At 37.7% G+C, this 25000-nt stretch overlaps 1 long non-coding RNA gene across 2 annotated transcripts in view; it reads right to left on the bottom strand.

Annotated features, from left to right (window-relative positions):
- LOC135217751 (uncharacterized) overlaps positions 1-25000 on the bottom strand; it is a 332198-nt gene that overhangs the window by 36626 nt on the left and 270572 nt on the right. The window contains exons 4-5 of one of the 2 annotated variants that reach the window (XR_010315184.1): positions 8648-8888; positions 4014-4165 (exon numbers count right to left, since the gene is read on the bottom strand). This is a non-coding gene — a long non-coding RNA (uncharacterized LOC135217751). The remainder of the gene's footprint in view (positions 1-4013; positions 4166-8647; positions 8889-25000) is intronic. The other variant, XR_010315185.1, reaches the window with a different exon arrangement.

Raw genomic sequence — 25000 nt, 5'->3', positions numbered from 1 at the left:
CGATGCTTGCAGAAGCATCATAGCTAAAGTCCCCATTGTTGTCCTGACAATCCGTGGCTTTATGTGATGCTTGACCAATCACGATACCTGAGCATGAGCACATACTGTGCGCGTGTGTGAGTGTGTATGCGAGCAATGTGACTGTGTCCGTTTGTTAAGGAACAAAGGGTAAGCTCAGGCACAAAATCTGGAATTTCTTCCTACCTCGACAACCTACAGATCGCAGGTCATGGATACCGCTCTTAAGCTGAATGTACCATTCCTTGGGAACGGAAGAATTATTCGCAGAACGGGAATGAATAAGATATTTAAATCATACAACGGAATAGACCAATTTTCTCTGATTAAAGTTTAGAGAAAATTCCACTATAAGTTTTTCAACCTACAGTTGATTATGAAGAGGCGGAGAGGAGTCTCCTCAATATTAGGGTATCTTCCAATCAAAGCAACAATACGTCTCTCAGGTTGCGATATCATAATAATAAATGATTAACCCAAATACAAATTTACATTGCCTTTTAAAGCATGGAAAGCCGGAACTATCTATCTGTTGAAATTAAATTTATTTCCCGTTATCAAAACATTATAGTCAAATCCTCATTACAACGACCAAGAAAACCATTAAATCATCAGAGAACATACGGTATAATTTCTTTGTGCAGCAGCTTTGATCTTTCGCTGAAACTTACCTGGCCATCACTGACTACAAATCAAGTCTTGCGTCAAGCAATCGAAAGGGAAAATATCATACCATCACGCAAATATGCGCTCAGTACACTTCACACGGCAACGTAGGAATCAGCGAGACGAGATGATGTCTTTCAGTTGCATTGAAATCACCAAGACAAACAATACAAACAAATTATTGCGAGTTATGATGCTTCAAGTAAGTCGTCAATGGGTGGTAATAATAATAATAATAATAATAATAATAATAATAATAATAATAATAATAATAATAATTAATGGTTACAGAAGAGTTAAAAATAAGTATGTACATCTCTCCGTAATCAACTTTGTTTAAAAACTTATATTGGAATTACCTCTAAGCTGGAATCAGAGGAAGTATAATACTACTGTGGCCTTTAGTTCTCAATATTATAGCCTCGTTACAGAGGTTCCATGGTTCAATATTATAACGATGATATTAATAAAAATAAATAATGCACATTTTTAAACATGACGTATCTGTTCGTTAAACTAGGTACCCCTGATTCTCCTTCATTTACTCTGAGTTTTTTTTTTTTTACTTAAACCATTTTTTCTTGAAAACACCCAATACGTACGTTTCTTATGCAAAACTTTGACAGTTTAACGCAAATAAACCGCTAATGTGGATTTAAGTGAATTCTATCAAAGAATAAAGTTGATTTTAAACCAAATTTTAAATTAACTTTAAATCAAATGCTAGAAAATAAGACTTTCGAAGCCGAGTGATGCATCTTAACGTTAACAGAGGTATCAGAAATAACGATAAAAAATACATGAATAAAGCCGAGAGTATATTCAGCTTTTGACTTCATACAACCACTGAACTTAGGCTTATGATAAAAAATCTTAGCACATTCATTCTTCATACAAATAGATTAGTTGGCGTCTTTCCATTTTCCTTATCTTTAGTGTCCAATGTATCTAATCAAGTTTCACGTGGAAATAAACTTTCAACGAAAGAGCTCACTTGGAAAGCAAATCATAACTTTCTTCAATGCAAGATGGCTGGCTACGTGTTTTGGGAGGCTTGAATCGACGCGTTCTAGCCTCATAATCAATTATTGTTCCTCCAAACGAATACTGACGACTCCAGTATGTATTATCAAGGGGAGAATTATGTAAGACCAGCCGTAGGGAAGCACCAGGTTCCTGTGGAGGAGGTCGGTGCCGTCACAAAGAACCAACGAAGCCTCGACTTGTCAAACAGCGAGTCGAACATAGCCACCGACACTGAGACTCTGCTGGGGGTACCTGTCTCGCCTTCCATCCTTCATAACGAAATGCATCACAAAAACAACGCCAGAGCATCCTTCGATATCATTCCTGGAGGAAGTAATGATCCTTCTTCGAAGAGATTTGTCAAGGGAGGTCCCGATGAGCATGAAGGATGGGTAAGATGACGTCTTTAGCGGGGGAGGTCGGTGCTTTTCAACTTCATTGGCGGTTCCTCAAGGTCTATGGTGCGGCTAAGAATTATGGGGCCGACTGCCCACACCTTTGAACATTACACGCACTCAAAAGGCTAATAAATTTGTTTTCAGACTGGGATACAATGCCGAACTCCGCCAGGGTGCGCTGTTTGCAAGCTGTGAGCTGGCGCTCTTTCTTTGGACGGGAAATGACGTATGTATACAGCTCGTCCGATTCGATTATTTTTGACTGGTTGGATCCTCGCGAACTCGAAGAGAAATGATGCAATAAAAAGCAAAATTCGCTTTCTATCTAGGAAAAACTTGTCAGTACCGAGAGTGCCTCATATCTACGCGAGTCGAAACGTACCCGGCATAATTACGATTCTAGTTAGGACTGGAAGTATGTGTGCCTAATGTAGAATGAAGCCGAGCCTTAAAGGCTAAGGCGACGTATCGGATCGGACAAAAGCGCGGGAAAGTGGTTGGTGGCGAGAGATTAATGGCAGCATCGTCAATACCGTCTAATGGCGGCGACAGCTGCGTCCGAACGTTCGTAAGTCTTCATTAGTGGCGGACGAATTATGCGATTAATTTCCTTATTACGTTATCTTCATATCTAAAAATTATACATCGGGAATAAACAAAATGAAGAAAAATTGCCAAATGCCCTGAGTAAAGTCTCAAAGCTAACATATCGATACGAAGATCCGAAGACGCCTCGTAACGAGCAGTTAAGAGTGTAAGGAAACGGACAAGAGATAGGTATAACATCTCCATTGCGGGCACCGGGGGGTGGGCCACGTTTGGATGCTTGTCCTAACCTAAAGTTTTCACAGCTCGACCAACACATTTTCATAAACGTTCAGCGTGATTTATCCCATTATCTGCTACCCACTGGAGACGGCAGAGGATGGGGCAAGCGACAGACACTCCTTAATTGGAGTCTCTTCTCACGTTAAAGAAATATATTTTTTCTTTTTTTTTTTTACACATAAAATTCTGTGTGTGTGGATGCAAGTATTCAAAAACATACAGACATATGACATAAATATGCCTTTCTTAACTTCTATCAGTTTTCTGTCTCCCGCTACACAAACACAAACACATACACATATACATACAAAGTGATATATATAATATATATATACATAATGTACATACATACATACATACATACATACATACATACATACATATATATATATATATATATATATATATATAATATATATATATATATATAATTAATGCTGAAGAGTTAATGTTCATCTAATTTTGCTGAAATGTTAACTTCCGCGTTTTGCATTAGTGAAGTTATCCATTTTTCTTTTGCACTCAGTCGTGTATGTATGTAATAGATGATTATGATATTAATATAGAGATTATTATGAGAGGAGACAGATAATAGAGAGAGGGATATATTGAAATATATATATATTAATATAATATAACCATAGTAATATAAATATATATATATATATCTATATATATATATAATATATACATATTATATACATATATATAATATACACGACTGAGTGTAAAAGAAAAATGGTTAACTCCACCAATACAAAACGCGGAAGTTAACATTTCAGCAAAATTAGATGTACATTAACTCTTCAGCAGTTAACACAAATATTAGGAATGATTACATCAGAGCTTGTGCATCTCTTAGTAATCCTATACTAATAATCATTCCTTTGACTGAAGTTAAAGGAAGAATTTTGTAGCGTTATTTAAGTTCATACATTTCACTCAGCTCGAACGCTTAAGTGTTTTTTTTTTTACTGAATTCTACGACAGAAGAATGATAGCAAGGCATCTGAAATACTAACAAAAGTATTGCAAGTTTGTATTATAGGAAGTTCTTAGAAAAGCAAAGCCATTTACCTTCACCTCAGACGCATAAAGAAATTTCCATTTATTCTTCTGTTCTCTTCATTGGATGATTCTTATTTCGTTGAGCTACGCTGTTTTCTCAGTAAATCGGTCAACTAGTATTATTTATCCATCATCACGACTAGTGAGAGTTTATGTCCATTCTGCAACGAATAGATAAAGGTAAGATAAGTAACCATTTTCTGCTCGAGTTTTTACCTAAAATGTGTTATAACTTTTACCTTTAGAAATTAAGCGGAATACAAATGTGAATAAAGTAATATTGTATCGAAATCTTCTAAAAATCTGAAACATCTGCGTAAAATGATTGACGATCGACAAATAAAATTAAAATACAGTGAATTAAATTATGATGTCAGCCAACTTCAAATCGCGTTGACATTGGAAAATTATTCATTAAGCATAAACAATTTACCATTTTATTTACTGTTTGGTGAAGAAATGGGAAATCATGAGAGAGAGAGAGAGAGAGAGAGAGAGAGAGAGAGAGAGAGAGAGAGAGAGAGAGAGAGAGAGAGAGAGAGAGAGAGAGAAATTGCACCTTCCGGAAAAATTAAGAATAGAACGGGATAGGTAAGCAGATTGGATGGCAAAATTTTTCAGCTGTTAACCATTAATTACCATGCTTCATACTTTTAATTTTATTGTTCTTAGATTACTTATCTCCCGGTGACCTCATGTACGCGTGTGTACATCAGATATAATATTCACCGGCTTTTTTGACTGAATGCAAAACAGGATACACCTGTACTTGTTTCGAATTTGTAATGAAACAAAAATTTTGCACCCGAAGAGAAAATGCAATAATTCATCATAGAATGAAAGTTCGAAATCATAGGAAGGCTTAATCTTTTATCATATATGCGAATTTCATATTTAAAAAATCGCATATCACTCTTAGCTATTTTTCTTCCAAAAATGGTACCACTGGATTGTAAACAATTATCAATGCAAATTACAGTGAAACAATTTTTTTCCATCTACACCACTCACGATAATGTCAGCATGTCAAACATTTTCGCGGGAAGTAAGGATTTATTTAAAAAGGTGCTTACAAAGCTAAGACATAGGACGATAATGTCACCATCATATACAATTGCGATTCGGAACTGTGGTACGTGCACCTAAACTATAAGAGAATCAACTAACACTAATAATAAGTAGGTATCTGACCATTTAAAGAACACGTAACTAAAATGTGGCAAAAATAATAATAATATTAATAACAAACGTTTATTGGTCGTCGACATGACGACATTTTAATGCAGAAAACTTGTTTAATGCTATTGCCAACACAGCCAAGACATACCATGAAGAACCACTACCGGTACGTTGGTATCGTCAATCCAGTGGATATAAACGCAACGGGGATCAACCATTTCTCTCTCTCTCTCTCTCTCTCTCTCTCTCTCTCTCTCTCTCTCTCTCTCTCTCTCTCTCTCTCCCGTGGTCCTAGCCTCGCAATTCAAAGGGAAACGTAAAGTGAACAAAAGGACTTAATTTGCATGAGAACTTATATTCTGGTTCGTCTTGGAATTGGTTTTACGAGGCCACGAAGGATTTGCTTATAATGTAATTAATATGATTTGCTGTAAATCATGGGATTAGAGAGAGTGTAAGTCGTTTTATGGGGGAAATAAACCACCATGGAATCACACGTTCCTTTTTCGACAATCGTCGCCCCTTATCCCGCATCCTTTCCAGGACCTCTTATGAACTACCCTGGATACTCCCTAGCCCGTCTCTCTCTCTCTCTCTCTCTCTCTCTCTCTCTCTCTCTCTCTCTCTCTCTCTCTCTACTAGCCTCTAAAGCAAACTCGCAGTAAATAGCAGCTTAATTTTCAAGATCTTTATCTCGTGAATTAGTTCTTAAACCCTGTGAGCAACAACATGTCACTTAGAAATTATGCTGAACAGGTTACACAGAGCTCCTTCATAAGGACATCGTCCTAGCCGGAGCGATCCAGACTTTCTATTCGACACCTCTGTCATAATTTTCTACGACTATCCAAATATATGTTATGATAAATCACACAAGGTACCTTCCTGCAAACATTTTTATCTATCCGCTTTTGAATGTCTAACCTTTAAAAATATATCTTTGGAGCATTCTAATATTATAAACTATTTTCTTCCATAGTACCAGAAGGATAATGGATTGCTATAATATAGACAAAATAAAAGTATTGAATGTTGTGGACTAAAATATTTAAGTCTGTTTGAAATTTTAGCCAAATAGGATGAGAGTAATATATTAGGGAAATATTTCTGTTAATGTGAACTTAAACTTGGTTATTTGATTTTAATTTTGCACACAAATCTAACACAATACATTCCCAAAATCTACCAACGACGAAAACATCGCTAGCTTAAATTAACAACATTGTATGATGAAATGTAGTTTCTATCATAATGGCGAATGGAATAATAGTAATATACTTGGGATATTTCAACTGTACATGAAAGACATCAGACAAATGAAAAAGGAAGATTTTAATGCACAGAAAGTATTTGCCAAAAAACTTATGTCTAAGCTAATGAATCACCTTAATTATACATGATTTACCTTAATGATATAAAACAATTTAAGCAGTGTAAACATCATATCAAGTACTTATATGAAGTGTGAATTATTTTTATTATGGTGAATTTTCTAACTTCATTCAATCACAACACCATAGTGAACAATGCTTCTGAAACAAGTATTTGACGGGAAAACTTTCTCATATTACGATATTAGGCAACAACACTTGTGACTCGAGACTCAAATTAAGATTATATTTTACTATCATAAGACAAACTAATTTAGAAAAATGGTAGCTTCGGAGCATGATACCTAGGAAGCCTGTTTATCTTAATAATAATATGGGCACGGCTGCCCGAGTCGTTTTGGGTTGGCTGGTTTTTTTCGTTTTATCGAAAGCTTGGTAAGAATGATTTTCCCAGATGATTTCGGTCTAAGCAGAACACATGTACCATGAAGTTTTGCGTTGATTCTTAATGGAAGGAAGGATTGCTAAATGACACTGAAGAACACATCCCGGGGTCTTGGACCAAGAAGGCCAGTCACAGCTGTTACAAAAATTCATAAAATAACAGCGAGTTCTGTTTCAATTTAAATTGCTTCAATTTGTCCGGTGATTTACACATTCAATAAACTGCTCCCGTGAAAGATTATCCGCATTATTGCATGCAAGATTAATTCAGGGTGACTCCAACGTCAATGGACCGAGATGTTGAAGGAAAGGTCTGACAATCATGATGGACAAATAAAAACGAAAATATAGCACAACTCCTTCAGACGAAGTTGTGCGTCTTAAGGTGTATAATAGTAAAAAATAATATTTGCCCAGCAATAAGAATCCAATGACAAACTTACGAGTTCCGTTAAAAGGGGTCTTCATGTTGACGATGAAAGATGGAAAGCAAAGACTTTAAAGTTCCTGCAGGGAATCCTGGGGTAATAGAAACTCGATCATTTTGGTCATTGTATCAAACAACGAAATTAATAAATTTTTGTCTGATTGTTCTGTATTTTCTTCTTACATAAATGGACACATATAACCAAGAGATTTATGAGGATGAAGAAATTATGTCGAATGAACTCTACGTGGGAATAACTTACACCCATAGGAGAATTACATATTTGCGTGCATCTGACCATGCCAAATTTTGAATCTCTCTCTCTTCTATCTCTCTTCTCATCTCGTCTCTCTCTCTACCTTCTCTTCTCTGCTCTATCTCTCCTCTCCTCTTCGATAGCATAGTGGTTAAATTAACTGTATGCCACTCCATCAAACCAAAAAGGCACAAGCTATTCCTAGGAGGAAAATGTGCACTTATCATAATAATTCCAATTAGGCCTCAGCTTTTTCAAAACTGAACTTCATATTAAAGGGCTATTTATGACTAAATATCGGATAAAAAAAATTATGTGTAAATTAGAGGTAAGTTGCAGAAACTTATAACTTCGAAACTTCTCTCTCTCTCTCTCTCTCTCTCCCTTTTTAATTTTTTTTATTTGGGCTCTCTTAAAAACAGCCTCTGTCCAAGTTTCTTTTCTTAATGAGCCCTTCTGGCGGAGACCTAACACATTGTGCCCTCTGGGGTAATTAGACGCCTACACAAATAATGACGTCTGTCTGCCCACTCTGCCCAGCAGACTTGGTCATCCATTGTAATTATTACATCTGATTTTTTTGGCAAAGGACAAAAAAAAAAAGATAATTCGTGCTATTTCTTAAAAAGCAAAAGGGTTACCTTTGGCTTATGCAATTTTCAACAAAGAAAAATCGAAGCTGGTTTCGTTAACATATGTAACAAATTATTCTGAGCTATTACTGCAGGATATTCTTTGCCCACTGGCAACAAAAAGTTGGACATTTAGGGTGATAGTCTTATTTATCTTTTTCTTAGCGCCAGAACCCATGTTGGGGAGGCCCTAACGAGCACATCTGGTTGACTTTTCCTTTTGTTCCCGAGGTGTTTGGCCACTGGTCGGGATACTTTTTTTGTTATTGTCTGTTTTTGTTGGGCAGTGCAGGCAGCTGGAGGGGACTAAAACACACATACACTAGCACACACACACATACATACTACCCACAAACTCACTCGTTGACACTTACCCCATTTGCTTGAAGTTAAGGTGGTGACATCCGGAACGGTTCTGAATGTTTGGTGATGGAGGTGGGCTGTGGGTCTGGTGGCATCTCCTGATCATTTTTCACAATTCATCCTATTTTCTTTTCCTCGTTGGAAAAGAACCCCGAACTCCAGGTCCCCTTTAATCAGTATTTATGGCCTTATTAGCGGAGGCGTTGATTACGTGTCCTTTGAACAAGCGCTTCTTAGAGGAGCTAACAGTTTCTGGAAATAAAAGGCACTGTTCCCGTTGCTTATTTTGCTATGCTCTTCAAGAAGTGATTAAGAGGTATATTACAGTCTGGGTTGGCAATGATTAAATCAAACTCATTTAATCAAGTGATTAAATCATTGATTTTTTTTCATTAAAAAATCGTGATTTTAAAATTTTTTTCCCTTTAATTTGAAAGCAAACAAATTGAAAAATATGGTTTAGAGGTTAATAAAAACTTAGCATAACTGTGCTGCATCTATTTATTTTGATATAAAAAAATTACAAGCACATACTTTAGGCCAGAACTGGAAATCTAAAAGATACATCAATAGTAATTCTGTCATAGGGTACATTTTGAGGAAAAAAAGGATTGAAAAAAAATCTAACATAAAAAATCAAATAAATAAGAAAATAAAATAAATCACTGATTTTTTTTTCAAATAAAAAAAAATCACCAACCCTGATTACAGTAGATAATAATCGCAATACTTTGCCAATCGTACAAAAAATAAAGTTAGATGAGGATTAAAGTGGATAATAATAATAGTAAAGAAATATTTTAGCCCCTAACTGAAAAATATTTTGCCAATTCTGAGGGATATAGAGTTCAATGTACGTTGAATGAATTAATGACCTGCTGTGTCAATTCTGAAGGGATAAATCTAAGAGGGATTAAATTAGAGGAGAACCTTAACGTTTGGCCAATTTTGAGTGGGAGAACAGGTTCGATGAAGATTAATCTTCATCCATTTGCCAATCCTCTGAGGATTACAGAAGTGAATAAAAAAATGTAAACTATTCTGCCAGTTTTCTTGAGGGAAAACATGTTAGAAGGGATTTAAAGCAACAAGTTAACGGTTCTGTACATCAATAGTTCTAAAAGGAAAAATAAGATGATTAATTATGTAATAATTGTAACCTTCTATGTCTAAGATTGGAAAAACACAACACTACCTATCACTATCCACTCATCACTTTTTATATCAGGGTAATTACAATCACCATGCCACACACGCTTCGGCAAATAACCGGCCGACATGACAAGCGAGACCCGAATCTTCTTCCCGAGGGGTCTTTGGCGCTACTTCGCGAGAGCCATAAGAAAAAATTGAAGGGCCCTACGGTAACATGATACGTCGCGCATAACGTCCGAATCGGATGCCCCGCGATCACGTCGCTGAGCAGCGTCGCGATGCCTCTTGAATACAAATTCCTTCATTCAAGGAGGAGGAGGAGGAGGAGGAGGAGGAGGAGATCTCTACCTCCATCCACCCCCGAAGGAGACCCTTCATCTTTCTTCCCAAAGTTCCGCATTTCTCCTTCATCTTCAGGAGGAGGAGGGAACAAGCATCCGTAAAACTCCTTCCTCCTAAATCACTCCCCGAGACGAGGGCAAAAGGATGAAAGCAACCCTCAAGTCACACAAACCCCCCCACCCCACCTTTACTCTCCTTACCTCGTCTTTCACACTCCTCCCATCCTTTATAAAAGCAAGCCGAGGGCAGCAATGAGCATTCACCTGCGCTGCTTGTGCAATGGAGAAGGGGCAGGGAAGGGAGAAGATGGCGGGGGTGTGGGGGGGGGGGGGGAGGAGGAGGAATTGGAGGAAGAGAGCAATGATGCTGTCGGTGTTACAGTGATTTCAATGTAGCAGGTATCTTTATCTCCCTTAATGTGACGGGTGGAAAATCTAATGGAGACTTCGATGCTTCTTTGTGGACCGAAGGAAAAGAGAGAGGGAAAAAAGGAGAACTCCTCGAGGTGGGGGTGGGGCGGGGGGGAGTCTCATGGATTCCGGGTCTTTAGTGCGATACGCTGTCATGCACGCCCTTGTGATAGGAGAGTTTGCGGTGAAATTACGACAAAGGTTTCATTTCACGGGGGAAATCATTTTTCGGTGCTGCGTTGCACATTTCCGCGTATGAAATCACGCTTTTTCAGCTCAACCTGGTTCTGTTGGTCACTGATTATGTAATAATACAATCTCAATATGATAAAAAGCAATAATTATTCACATATATTTAGATAGTATTCCACGTTGGAAAGCGTTGTCGGCCAGCCAGGGCTGGATTCTCTCACCAGTGGCTCCTTCATTAGAATGCAAAATAAAGGTGCCTCCGTGCCAGCTACAGAACAGTTCATCTCGTCATTTTTGATGGTATGGGTATAATAATAATAATAATAATAATAATAATAATAATAATAATAATAATAATTTGATTGACAAAGTCAAGAAGAAAGTATCACTCATTGATGTCGCAATACCATGGGCCACCAGAGTTGAAGAGAAAGAGAGGGAAAAAATTGGATAAGTATCAAGATCTGAAAATAGAAATAAAAAGGATATGGGATTACCAGTGGAAATCGTACCCATAATCATAGGAGCACTAGGCACGATCCCAAGATCCCTGAAAAGGAATCTAGAAAAACTAGAGGCTGAAGTAGCTCCAGGACTCATGCAGAAGTGTGTGATCCTAGAAACGGCGCACATAGTAAGAAAAGTGATGGACTCCTAAGGAGGCAGGATGCAACCCGGAACCCCACACTATAAATACCACCCAGTCGAATTGGAGGACTGTGATAGAGAGAAAAATAAAATAAAATAAAATAAAATAAATAAAATTAAAAGAAAATAAAAAATAAAAAATAATAAAAAATAAAATAAAATAAAACAAAAATAAAAAATAAAATAAAATAAAATAAAATAAAATAAAATAAAATAAAAATAAAATAAAATAAAATAAAATAAAAAAATAAAATAAAAAATAAAATAAAATAAAAATAAATAAAAAAAAAAATAAAAATAAAAAAAAAAAAAAAAAATAAAATAAAATAAAATAAAAAAAAACAAAAAAAAAAAAATAAAATAAAAAATAAAAAATAAAATAAAATAAAATAAAAAAAAAAAATAAAAAAAAAATAATAAAATAAAATAAAATAAAATAAAATAAAATAAAATAAAATAATAATAATAATAATAATATTATTATTATTATTATTATTATTATTATTATTAAAGATGATGGCAGCATCAGTGGAATTGATTTTATATATGGTCTTTTCAATTCTTCTTATTATTCTCTTCTCATCAGGGCTGATATTTGCTAATAGCTGGCGATGTTCATATCTCGGTGAAAGAAATGTTTTCTAAAAATAATAATTTATTGATATTGATAACAACAAAAGTGGTTAACAAATCTTAGTCTAAGGGTGTAACGGATTCCAACGTTTCCAACCGTATCATCGGTTCATTTTCAAGGAAAGGTGAGCTTGAACTGATTGAAATGGGGTCGTTCGGCGGTATTTATTGTGTCCCAGGTGCTCTGTCTGATGGGCGCTGCATTTTCATTGGCTGAACAGAGGATTAAGTCCTCCCTGAGTCAAGCCGTCTTGCAGAGGTGGAAGCTCGCACTGCTCTTCTCGTGCGGACGCTGGAGACTGGGAGCGTAGTATTGGAAGGTCATTGCCGATAGACGGGGGGCACCTGATTGGCCCGTTCGATCGGCTCTATGGTGCTGGCGGGCGGCGCCCTTCGTGCCACCGTCGGGAGGAGTGAAGTCTCTTGGGTGGTGTTGAGGCTGGGTCTCTCCTTCCCGATGTGTAGGGCCTCCAAGAGGCGGGAGGCGACGGTGGTCTGCTGCCTTATCGATAATTCTGATATTAGGAATAATGTCATTCCTAATTATCCTGGTATTGTGGACGTTTTTTTGGCATGATTATGGATGGCGCCTTCCTGAGCGTGGCAGGATATCCTCTTCGAAAATCGCATAGTCGTCATACCAATGTAAGCGCCGGGGCATTCCCGGACAGGCATTTGTACTGGTAGACAACGTTAGTTTTCTTGAGAGGGTCCTGCAACACGGGGGCTGGATTGTTTTTCATAATCAGGCCACTGGTCTTCTTGCTCTTGTAGTAAATTATTAGTTTCACTTTTTTCGCAGGGGTCCGTGGGGGAGACGTTCCTTTCTATGATGGTACGAAGGGCTCGCTCGTCCTCTTTGTATTTCTTATGAAATACTCCCTTGTAAAAGAGAGTGACGTCTTCAAGGGCGGCGGGACGAGGCTCCTGCTGATACCACTTATCGATGTTTCTGCGAATGCATTTAGTGATGTCCCGGTTGGAATACCCGTTGTTAATTAAAACTTGGGCAACACGTTCTAATTCAGTGTGCGTGTCCTTCCACGAAGAGCAGTGTGAGAGAGCTCTCCTGATGAAGGCGCTGATCGCAGTGCGCTTGTATCTCTCTGGACACTCGCTCTCGCCTCCCCTTCCTTGACGTCCTCGTCGGGCAACAAGAGGAAGCGCTTCGTAACACAGGTGTATACGAAACCACGAACCTGTGCATGTGCCTGAACGGCGAGAGCGAGTGTCCAGAGAGATACAAGCGCACTGCGATCAGCGCCTTCATCAGGAGAGCTCTCTCACACTGCTCTTCGTGGAAGGACACGCACACTGAATTAGAACGTGTTGCCCAAGTTTTAATTAACAACGGGTATTCCAACCGGGACATCACTAAATGCATTCGCAGAAACATCGATAAGTGGTATCAGCAGGAGCCTCGTCCCGCCGCCCTTGAAGACGTCACTCTCTTTTACAAGGGAGTATTTCATAAGAAATACAAAGAGGACGAGCGAGCCCTTCGTACCATCATAGAAAGGAACGTCTCCCCCAACGGACCCTGCGAAAAAAGGTGAAACTAATAATTTACTACAAGAGCAAGAAGACCAGTGGCCTGATTATGAAAAACAATCCAGCCCCCGTGTTGCAGGACCCTCTCAAGAAAACTAACGTTGTCTACCAGTACAAATGCCCTGTCCGGGAATGCCCCGGCGCTTACATTGGTATGACGACTATGCGATTTTCGAAGAGGATATCCTGCCACGCTCAGGAAGGCGCCATCCATAATCATGCCAAAAACGTCCACAATACCAGGATAATTAGGAATGACATTATTCCTAATATCAGAATTATCGATAAGGCAGCAGACCACCGTCGCCTCCGCCTCTTGGAGGCCCTACACATCGGGAAGGAGAGACCCAGCCTCAACACCACCCAAGAGACTTCACTCCTCCCGACGGTGGCACGAAGGGCGCCGCCCGCCAGCACCATAGAGCCGATCGAACGGGCCAATCAGGTGCCCCCGTCTATCGGCAATGACCTTCCCAATACTACGCTCCCAGTCTCCAGCGTCCGCACGAGAAGAGCAGTGCGAGCTTCCACCTCTGCAAGACGGCTTGACTCAGGGACTTAATCCTCTGTTCAGCCAATGAAAATGCAGCGCCCATCAGACAGAGCACCTGGGACACAATAAATACCGCCGAACGACCCCATTTCAACAGACAGGTTACGTATTTTCGTGCACAGGCGCGTTACGTAACTCTCGTCATTTTAAACCTACAATTTTGACAAGTATGGCCTCTAAGAGACCCCTGTCGCCCGGTAATCCCAGGGAGGACCCGCCCTTGGAGGACGAGCAGGGCTTCGCCACCGTAAGGAAGAAGAAGAAGAAGAAACAGAAGAAGATTGTACCATCGATTTCGACCAATAACAACCTGCTCCCTACGACATCGGCACCGAATACGGCGAGTTTTGCGGAATTTCCGGCACTTCCCAAGTTCAAAGCTGTTGTTATCGAGGGACCAGACTTCATATGCTGCAGTCAGGGCCCTCGAGAAAAAATATCCAGAAGACCAACCTCATAGCCAGGACCGAATTTAAGGGGAGAATTCATAATTACTCCCAAGGACCAAAAAGCTGCCGAACTACTGAGGAAAGACAACCTGTGCCACCTTCTTGATCCTGCTTCAAAAATAAGCAAGGGGATGATATGCAAAGTCCCCAAATACATAACTATCGAAAGAGTCCTCGAGGTTCCCAACATCATGGAAGCCAAGAGATGTACTGCAAAAGATGGACAGGAAACTCTAAAGATAGCAGCGACCTTCAAGGGCCAAATTCCAGCCAGGGTCAGCCTTGGGATTCTTGGCACTTACGAGACTGAAGCCTTCGTACCAGAGCCTCTGAGATGCTTCAAGTGTCAGAGGTATGGACACCACAAGAACGAATGCAAATCAGAACACATCTGTGGAGTGTGCAGTGCGAAACACGAGACAGAAGTGTGCTTGAAAAAGTACAAGGAAAAGGGCCACACAGTTGCCCGATGACCCTAACCTGCAGCCAGCAACCATCATGCTTGGTTTAAGGGATGCCCAGTCAGACTGCAGAGGATTTGGAAGGCGAAGGGCATCCCTCCTCCACCTGCAAGACCTCGACAACCATCACCGACCAGGAAACCTCCCAGCAACCCCAGGTTCGATCCTAGAACGAACCTACATCCTGTACCACAAACCACCCAACCTTCCTCCCAACCTCCTCGATCCCGGCACTACATCCCCACCCCCTCATCCTCTCCGTATCGCCAAACTCCCGCCCCTCTACCTCCTCCCCCTACTCCCCCAACCCCTCAGGTTACCCCCCAACCCTGCATCGCCGAAGACGTCGATTCCTGCTCGTGCCGAAGCAGGAACCCAGACAGAAGACGCAGTTGAAGAAGAAATGCAGACCGAGACACCGACAGTAGCTCCTGTTTTGTTTAAAGAAGCAGGAACACAAACAGAGGAGTTTATAGCTAAGCAAAACAGCGAAACTCAGACCTGCAAACAAGAATACAGAACTTCAAGCGTCGGAAACGAATACTTCCTCGTAGGAGAATATCAAATCAGAAAGTTCCTGCTGACCTACGAGGAGTTTGAGGCTTTTTTAAATAGAGCCATCTTTAACAACGACAGTGGCAGTGGTCATCAGCTGTTCTCTGAGCTCGTCCACGCTCTGTTGGACCTAGAGATCAGTCTCCCAGATGACCTCCTGTTAGAAGATTTCAGATACAGATCTCAAACATAAAGATCGCAGCTAAATGAAAAGTGCTGTTTATAGCATTAACTGCTTTTTCTTTTACTAAACAATCCTCCCTTTCCCCTCCGTTTTTCGGCCGCCTCACGTCTAACGACCGAATATTTCAACTGTCACTCTAAACTACCGCTTAAGCTGTCGCTTATTTTTGTTATCCTGTTTCTAAAACTGATAATATTTCGTTTTTCCTTCGTCGTTCCCTATTGCTAAACGATCGACGCTCTGCTTTTTTTTTTTCTCGTAAAGTGAAATATGGTACTTGAACTCCATAGAGTTGCGCTTTTTTTTTTCCGTTTTTCTACGACTATAAATTTTTCGATTTCATTACTGGCTATCTCTGACTCGCCAGGACTCGCTACTATCGATCTTTATCTTCTACTAATGGGTACCTTAGGGTTTAAAGGGGTTTGTAACCTTGCCTATTCACTTTTCCTTTCACTTTTGAATCCATACCATTCCACCTGCACATTCCATAGAAATCATAAATAAAAAGATCGCCTCATATCCTTAAATCACCAATGCACCTAAAAATAATTCAAATGACCTACGGGCTGCTACATTAGCTAAAGCCGTGCTGGCATAAAGCCAGCTTAATACTCCAACAACAACAACAAACCCATTTCAATCAGTTCAAGCTCACCTTTCCTTGAAAATGAACCGATGATACGGTTGGAAACGTTGGAATTCCGTTACACCTTAGACTAAGATTTGTTAACCACTTTTGTTATCATATCAATAAATTATTATTTTTAGAAAACATTTCTTTCACCGAGATATGAACATCGGCCAGCTATTAGCAAATATCAGCCCTGATGAGAAGAGAATAATAAGAAGAATTGAAAAGACCATATATAAAATCAATTCCACTGATGCTGCCATCATCTTTAACAAAACATGTTTGAGAGAGGGTCTCCTACCTTCATATATTATTATTATTATTATTATTATTATTAAATAGGAGGTTAGCATCAGTGAAATTGATTTTATACTTGGTCTTTTCAATTCTTATTATTTTCTTCTCATCAGGGCTGATATTTGAAAAGACCATATAATAAGAAAATAATAAGAAGAGTTGAAAAGACCATATAAAAAATCAATTCCACTGATGCTAACATCCTCTTTAATAAAACATGTTTGAGAGAGGGTCTCCTACCTTCAAAAATTATCATTATATTACATTTTTGGTTTTTTCGTAAATGACCCTCTTTTAGGCAAATACTGTTAAAGAGAATGGCAGAATTAAGCGAGTTGATTTTATATATTGTATTTTTCTATTTTTCTTAAGAAAAATGGAAAAAATTATTATTCTTACAACGACAATATAATATTAACAGTTACCTAGGAAATGCTAACAATGGTAATGAAAGTATTTAAAACAGAAAAAAAAACAACTATGTTGCACATTACATTACATATTTCTTGTATACGATATTCGAATCCCGAGAATTGGCAAAATAAATCACTATGGAGTATGGACACCCAGAAGCAAATCTACAAACAAGGAGGTAATAGTCCAAAACAAACACGAAAACAAAGTTTTACTCTTAACTCCTAAACAAAACATCTCGGTCCCAAGTGACCTAACCAGGAGGTATCCTGTTTGTGACAAACACCTTGTGTAAAGGACACCAACTTTTCATTTACACTTAATCAAGCGAAATAACGTTTGAAGTAGTGTTTCGAAACGAACGACACTTAAAAAGGCTGACGAGAGGCAACAGCAAAACATCGACATTAAAGTCTCTGTCTGAAGCTTCGTGTTTATTGCGAGAAGAGCAGCTATGGAGGAGGAGGAGGAGGAGGAGGAGGAGGAGGGCCATTTGACCAGAGAGGGACCAGGGATCGGATATTTGTTATTGAGGAAGGACCTCCCGTTGCTCCGAAGAAGGTTCGACTGATGAAGGCTTTATTAGGACAACTCCGATGTTACCTCTCTCTCTCTCTCTCTCTCTCTCTCTCTCTCTCTCTCTCTCTCTCTCTCTCTAGACACTTCCAAATCCTTACAAAGCCGCATCTCAAAGAATGTAAAAAAATATCTATTCGTTTAATAAACCAGAGGTGATGAAGTTATGACAAAATAACAAATCATTCACAAAACAACAATACCATACAAATACAATTTCCTCCTCTTCAAGGCCTATTTTCCAAGCAATGACTTTTACGACTCCTTTTTGTTCTTCGTTTAATGTTATGAATAATCTAACTAAAACCAGATAACAATGACAGTTACAATCATGAAGAAAGTACCTGGAAAAAGAAAGTTCCAAAAATGATTTAGATCAACTTGGAGGAAGTTCGGAAAGTGCCAAGATATTATTGTGATAGGAGAGGGAGGAATGGGTTTCCTTTACAAGAGATGAAATGGTTTTCCAACTCAATGGAACCGTTTGGAATCAAAATTCAAAAGCAGCTGTTTATATCAAATGAGAGCATGCTGAGAAAAGCTGAATGAAAATAAATTATCATTTTGAAGTGCGATCATTTTTGCTAGCTGAATTTCAAAGAAAATACAAACATGAGAGATATGGAGGGAGGAGAGATATAGAAAAATGCAAGAATAATAAAAAGAAGCAATATATCAACAATAATATCATAAATGATGGAGGTTACGGGAAAAAAGATAAGCAACAGTTAAAATGAATTTTCATATCTAGAAAGTCGAAAAATTAAAATGTTTTGTTAATTAAAGGTAAAGACAATAATTACAACGCACGTTTATAGAAATAAAAAAAAAACATATTTTCTATTATAGAGGTGACAGAAGCAAAATAAGAAATTAATATAGAGTCCGAGCTGCAGAGTAAAAATTCAATCTAGAGGTGAGAAAAACAACGATAATAATAATAATAATAATAATAATAATAATAATAATAATAATAATAATAATAATAATAATAATAATAATAATAATAATAATAATAATATTAATAATAATAATAATTATAATAAGAACAACAACAACAACAACGCAACCGGAACCTCATACTATAAAACCTCCCAGTCGAATAGGATGACTGATAGACCCCGCCCCCCTCCCCCCCACCAAAAAGAAGAAAAAAATAATAATATCAGGTACTGAAACTATAAACAATCTGCTGGAATTATGAGTCACACGGTACGAGATACCTGCAACATTTGGTAACAAGTCTAAATTTAGTATTATAAAATTTCGAATGTTGAAGTCGTTGTATGAAAGTTCCCTCAATTTAATATAATTATAAATATAAATAAAAAAGGCACGGTTTTTATAAAAACGTGGAACTATATAAACATTATTATTAAAAGACGAAAGCATCCAACATCAAAGAGAATGCACGTTTTCAATTATTTGAAACGAAGTATTTACTATTAATGCAATTAAGAGAAAGGATATCATCTTTGATTTACCAGAGTGATAAAGTACATGGAGGAGACAACACTCGACTTTATACACGCCATCATCGTCATTGAGAAACAAATGTTGGCTGGGGAGAGAGAGAGAGAGAGAGAGAGAGAGAGAGAGAGAGAGAGAGAGAGAGAGAGAGAGAGAGAGGAGCCTAATAAAAGCGTTCCACTGGCTAATTCAAGGTGACATTTTATTTGCTTAATATTTTGGTAACCTGACAGAGTGCCTCCCTCGTCAGGATTATACTAGCAATCTCCCTTTTAACATCGGTCTTCCGAAAACAAGTTCATCTTTGCTCGGTCAGCATTTCGCTGGCTGTCCTCCATACTTTGTTTGCAGAGGTGTTCGGTGTAAATAGATAAACTCTTGAGTACACGGGACCGGTGTTGCGTACCTTATGCTATGATATATTTGATAATTAAAACATTTTGCTATTCAATTCTGAATTGAAATGATGTAGTTATGAAAGACTACTTGGGGGCCCATAACATATGTGAAAATTAGATACTTCTTTCAAACAGATTTAATTCTAATACCTACAATAGAAAAGTAACAAGGAACGAAAGGGAAAATGCCAGTACGTCTCTGAGGCGCCAAATATACCGACATGGTGGTCTAAATTCAACCTAATGGAAATGAGATGAACTGAAGAATAAATCCATCATAAAGCTCAAAGAGTTTACGTAATCTAACAGAATTCTAAACAGCGGAAACTAAGCGATGAAGCTACTTCATTCATATGCTATAGTAGATTCACATCAACCGTGCATTTGACATCTAGGCCAGTCCCTTACGATGTTCCTGATTGGCTGTTGATGAGGCAATGACAGGGCTGGAAACTCTCAGTCTCTCTCGAGAGTTCACATAGGCAGCATGTATGTTCCACCTCCTGAAAGACTTATCCCTCAGGAGAGATGGAACATACATCATGCCTATGTGAACTCTCTCGAGCGACTGAGAGTTTCCAGCCCTGTCATTGGCTTATCAACAGCCAATCAGGAGCGTCGTAAGGGACTGGTCTAGACATCAAATGCACGGCTGATGTGAATCTCCTATAGCTGGTGCACTGCCAGTGACAGAAAACGCAAATCTGTTGATATACCACAAGGACACTCAGTCCGATCGCACGCTTCTCCCAGGCCATACAGTTACTTACTTCCGGATATGCACTAGCCATAGGTTTTATGGGAAGACAGTTTTGTATAAATCAATTAGACCAGAATCGCATACAATACATAGTCCTAATATGGGTGTGGCCTAGAAATGTAGTCCAGATCTGGAATTTCATTAAATGCTATTGTAAGATTTCAGAAATATCTTGTGGAAATCTGTAACTGCATCTGGATCACCGACGATTAGCTGACTTTCCTCATCTTTTTATATAGTAAATGATTTGGATCACCGGCAGAGCCTGATAGCTTTCCATATTGAACTAGTTCTAAATTCTCAAAGAAATACTAATGTAGTCATTTACTGAATAAAAAAGATGACCATGATCCAGTTCTAAGTTAATGGTTGACCTCCTACCGAATTGAAAGAATATTGCTATAGACCAGTTCTGGGCAAATATCCCCCTACCGCCTTCACACCCATAGGCACACGAAATAATAATAATAATAATGAAATTCTCTACCAGGGATCTACGTGTAAAAAGCATCGAGTACTTCACAGCAGTGTAAGTTGGTGATCATGTTAAATTTCCTTTGATTTTGTAGAAAAATTACATATATTGTAATATTGTATATGTATTGAATTGCAAAATGAACTTTAAAATGTATTTTCTTAAATAAAAGAGAAAATAAACAGACTTGCGTTTCCAATTCTCACGACACTCGCTCAATGCAGCGCAGTATTAAAAAAAAGAAAATATGTTAACTTCGTAGTTCTTCTACTGCCTGAGCCAATATGGGAACTGTGTTGACTTGACATGTTTACTTATCACAAAAAAGTGCACAGTAAAAAACGAAATTTCCATATCTTAAAAATACCACAAACAACAAAGTAAATGGACACCAAACTGTCAAATATACTGATTCCAAGGCAATGAGCATATGAAGAGAAAGAGGTTGCGTTATAAAGAGAGGATGTGTGTGTGTTGTGTGTGTGTGTGTGTGTGTGTGTGTGTGTGTTATGGGGAGAGATGGATGGATGGTTAGTTTCTGTCTGCTGCTGCGAAGTGTCAACCAAGTCTCTCACGCTGCGACCGACAAAATCAAACCCCTCTCGAGGCAAAAATTCATCTTGGCCAATTCTCTGCTAAATCAGAACGAGGTTCCATAAACAAATCCCCCGACGGTGACAAAACACAAGAGCCCCGCGTGTAGGCGGGGGGCCGCGTGGCTTAATTCTACCTTTTTAGATGACAGACCGATAAGGGAAATGAAGAGTCGACTCCCAGATGGGGCAGCGACCTTGAGATACAGAGAGAGAGAGAGAGAGAGAGAGAGAGAGAGAGAGAGAGAGAGAGAGTCCACAATTGTAAAAATGGAGAATAACGTAGGCTGGTATAACTATACTAAGCGATGTAAATAAATACCATGATTCGTATTTTGTTATCGCTCCCCCAAAATTTAGAACACTCATAATACAAAGAAGCTGGAAATAAACTATATTAACTTACCTGGAAGGAAAACAATTTACGCTGAACAACGTTACTTTTGTAAGATTTGGATGAGCCGAATTAAAAAGAATAACAATAAAGAAAAACATGTAACTGGTTATGACTCTCAAAATTCGTAATTTAGTATTTTGAATACTGACAACAAGAATAATAAATCGATGAACTAGGTGAAAAGACAGCAATTAGTGCAATTTTGTTCATGTATATCAATACATAAAGACGTGCAATAAAGTAACAGAAAAAATGCATTCCTTAATTCCAACTGTCCAACCGAGGAAATTGACGACCATATTGTTCTATATTTTTATTTTATATTATTTTTTATCCCATATTTATTTTTACCATAAAATGTGGGCCCAGGTCAAGGTAGAAAAAAAAAAGAGACTAGCATAACAGACAACAACATTTGCTAAAGTTTAGTAACAGGATACCAACCAGTAATAATAAAAAAAAAAAAAAAAAAAAAAAGATGAAAACCTCCACGCCAGTTGAATAACAGGAAACCGATACTAAAAAAAAAAACATTCCAGGATTCTGTGGGTCTGCGTGGTGCTGTATGGAAGTTCACTAATTTATTATTGTTTTTTTTTTTTTTTTTTTTTTGCATTGCTGACGAAACAAAGATCTTAAATAACGTGAAAGAGGTGTGTCGGCCTCTGAATGAGATCCCAGTAACCGCACAACATGACAGAGAGAGAGAGAGAGAGAGAGAGAGAGAGAGAGAGAGAGAGAGAGACGAGAGAGAGAGAGAGAGACGAGAGATTTGAGAGCTTAGGCAAAAAATTTAGCCTTCATTTATGCCTAATAACTTGCACATACATACATATAGATGTATGTATTGTATGTATGTGTGTGTGTGTGTGTGCAAGTTACTCTAAGGCCTGAATTTTTGAACCCTAAATATGTGTTTGTATAATATTTGTACGTATGTATTTACAGAGAGAGAGAGAGAGAGAGAGAGAGAGAGAGAGAGAGAGAGAGAGAGAGAGAGAGAGAGTCTACAGGGCACTTCTAAAATTATAAGTATTCTAATGAGGAAAAACAAGTCTAACATTCTCTACTTCTTAATATTCTTCATTCCTTGATACAGAAACGATGTGAACAAATTCTCTTCCTAACAAGAAGAATTTAAACCCGCTCTAATCAGAAGACCGAGTCTAAGAGCTTAGAGTTCATTACAGCAACAAAAATGAAAGGAATTAATTTCAGCTTAAACACTTTTGCTTTATAGACATGAATATGTGAAGTCTGCTGCTCGTATTAAGCAAAACACTTCACGAACCCCTCAATTTCATAATATTGCTGTATACGCCATCCAAAAAGAAGGAGTGACGGAATATTTTTATTGTTATATAAGATGAAAAAGCCCCATATTTCTTGGAGATGTAATGAACCACCACCAGCCTTGGTTTTATATATATATATATATATATATATATATATATATATATATATATATATATATAATATATTATATATATATATACTATATATATATTATATATTACATAAATGTAGTATATTTTATATATATCAATATATATATTATTATATATATAAGTATATATATACACATACACATTAGACTCTGTGTGTGTGTTTGTGTGTGTATGTGTACTACATAAAGGCCAGCAAGTATGATACTGTGAATGTGTCCACAATTATGCATCGAATAATATAATATGCCGGTCTTTTTCAAATAATTTACATAAAAACTTATTAAAATTAATTAAAAGTGTGTCTAAAGAAAGATGAACAGGATCACTGAGGAAAACTTACTTTGTATCTTTGCAGTTTTGCATTAAATAAAAAGGTACCGTGAGTGTAATTCATGAATATAACAAAGCTACAACGAACTTTTCAGATCTAAATGTAACTGCAATACGAAACAGGGAGTACTAAAATTGCCGTATAAAATCGAAACAATGAGACTACATCATCTACAGCTGGGCAGCGTCTTAAGCCGAAGCCGCTACTACAGGGCGAGCTCTGAGCGAATCGGACAAGCGGAAGAGGCGGAGTCAAGCGGCAAATTGAAAGAAGCCATGATGGATGACCCGCGGAACACTCCCACAACCTCATCTAAAGAGCATTCATTAAGACCTTCCTGAACTCTGCACCACGTGACTGTACTCTCCTCTAATATAACTGGGCTCCTAGAAGCCTATGCAATCGCAAAATAAAGTGATTAAGGCCTAAAAATAGCACCGAAACACGAGAACAACGACGGCCGTAATTGTGAATTAATAGATTCTTTCGGGAGGTAAACAGGCGACGGCCGACTGAATAGGCCAATGATGTATTGGTTTTGGGATCCGCCCAATGGCACCTTCGGTCATACGTCTTTCTTTTTTCCTCCTTCCATCCATATCCTGAGGGACGACCTCCTCGTATTCTCAGCGGCCACACTACAAAAAAAATATATACCCTTTAAATTCCTATGCAACCAAACGAACACACTCGCCAATGAACACACTCCCAGTTCTATTAAGAGTAATCTGGTATTTTTTTTTATTCCTGATCTACATCCGAGTTTTTTTTTTACACTTTTGACGTTTAATAAATACTACAGTATAGTATCATTTATTCTGGTTTTGTTAAGAGATTAATGACATATACACACATTACACACACACACACACACACACATACGTACGTACACACACACACACACACACACGTACACACACACACACACACACACATATATATATATAATATATATATATATGTGTCATATCATATCACCGTGATTCATATATATATATATAATATATATATATATATATATTATATATATATATATATCGAGCTACATATATTCTTTAATATCTAATTCGCTCTACCTCAGAATTAATACATTTTCAAATATGTTAACCAAAGGGGATATTTAAAAATTCCGAGGGAGAGCGAATTAGATATTAAAGGACATTTGTAGCTAGATGTATACGTATGTATGTATGATGTATGTAGTTAATTATATAATATATATATATATAAATAATTATATGTATATATATATATAATATATATATTAATATATATATTAATATATATATATATATATATATATATATATATATATATACATATATGAAACAAACTGCATTAAATTATGCTTACAGGAAAAACTTTCACTGCATACCATACGAATAAAAGGCGAGCTTAAATGCCTTACAAAATCAAATTAGCCTCTCCAATGGAAATC

Source organism: Macrobrachium nipponense, chromosome 7 (assembly GCF_015104395.2).
Source record: "Macrobrachium nipponense isolate FS-2020 chromosome 7, ASM1510439v2, whole genome shotgun sequence".
NCBI lineage: Eukaryota > Metazoa > Arthropoda > Malacostraca > Decapoda > Palaemonidae > Macrobrachium > Macrobrachium nipponense.
The sequence above is the reverse complement of the archived record's forward strand: the minus strand, read 5'-3'. Positions and strand labels throughout refer to the sequence as shown.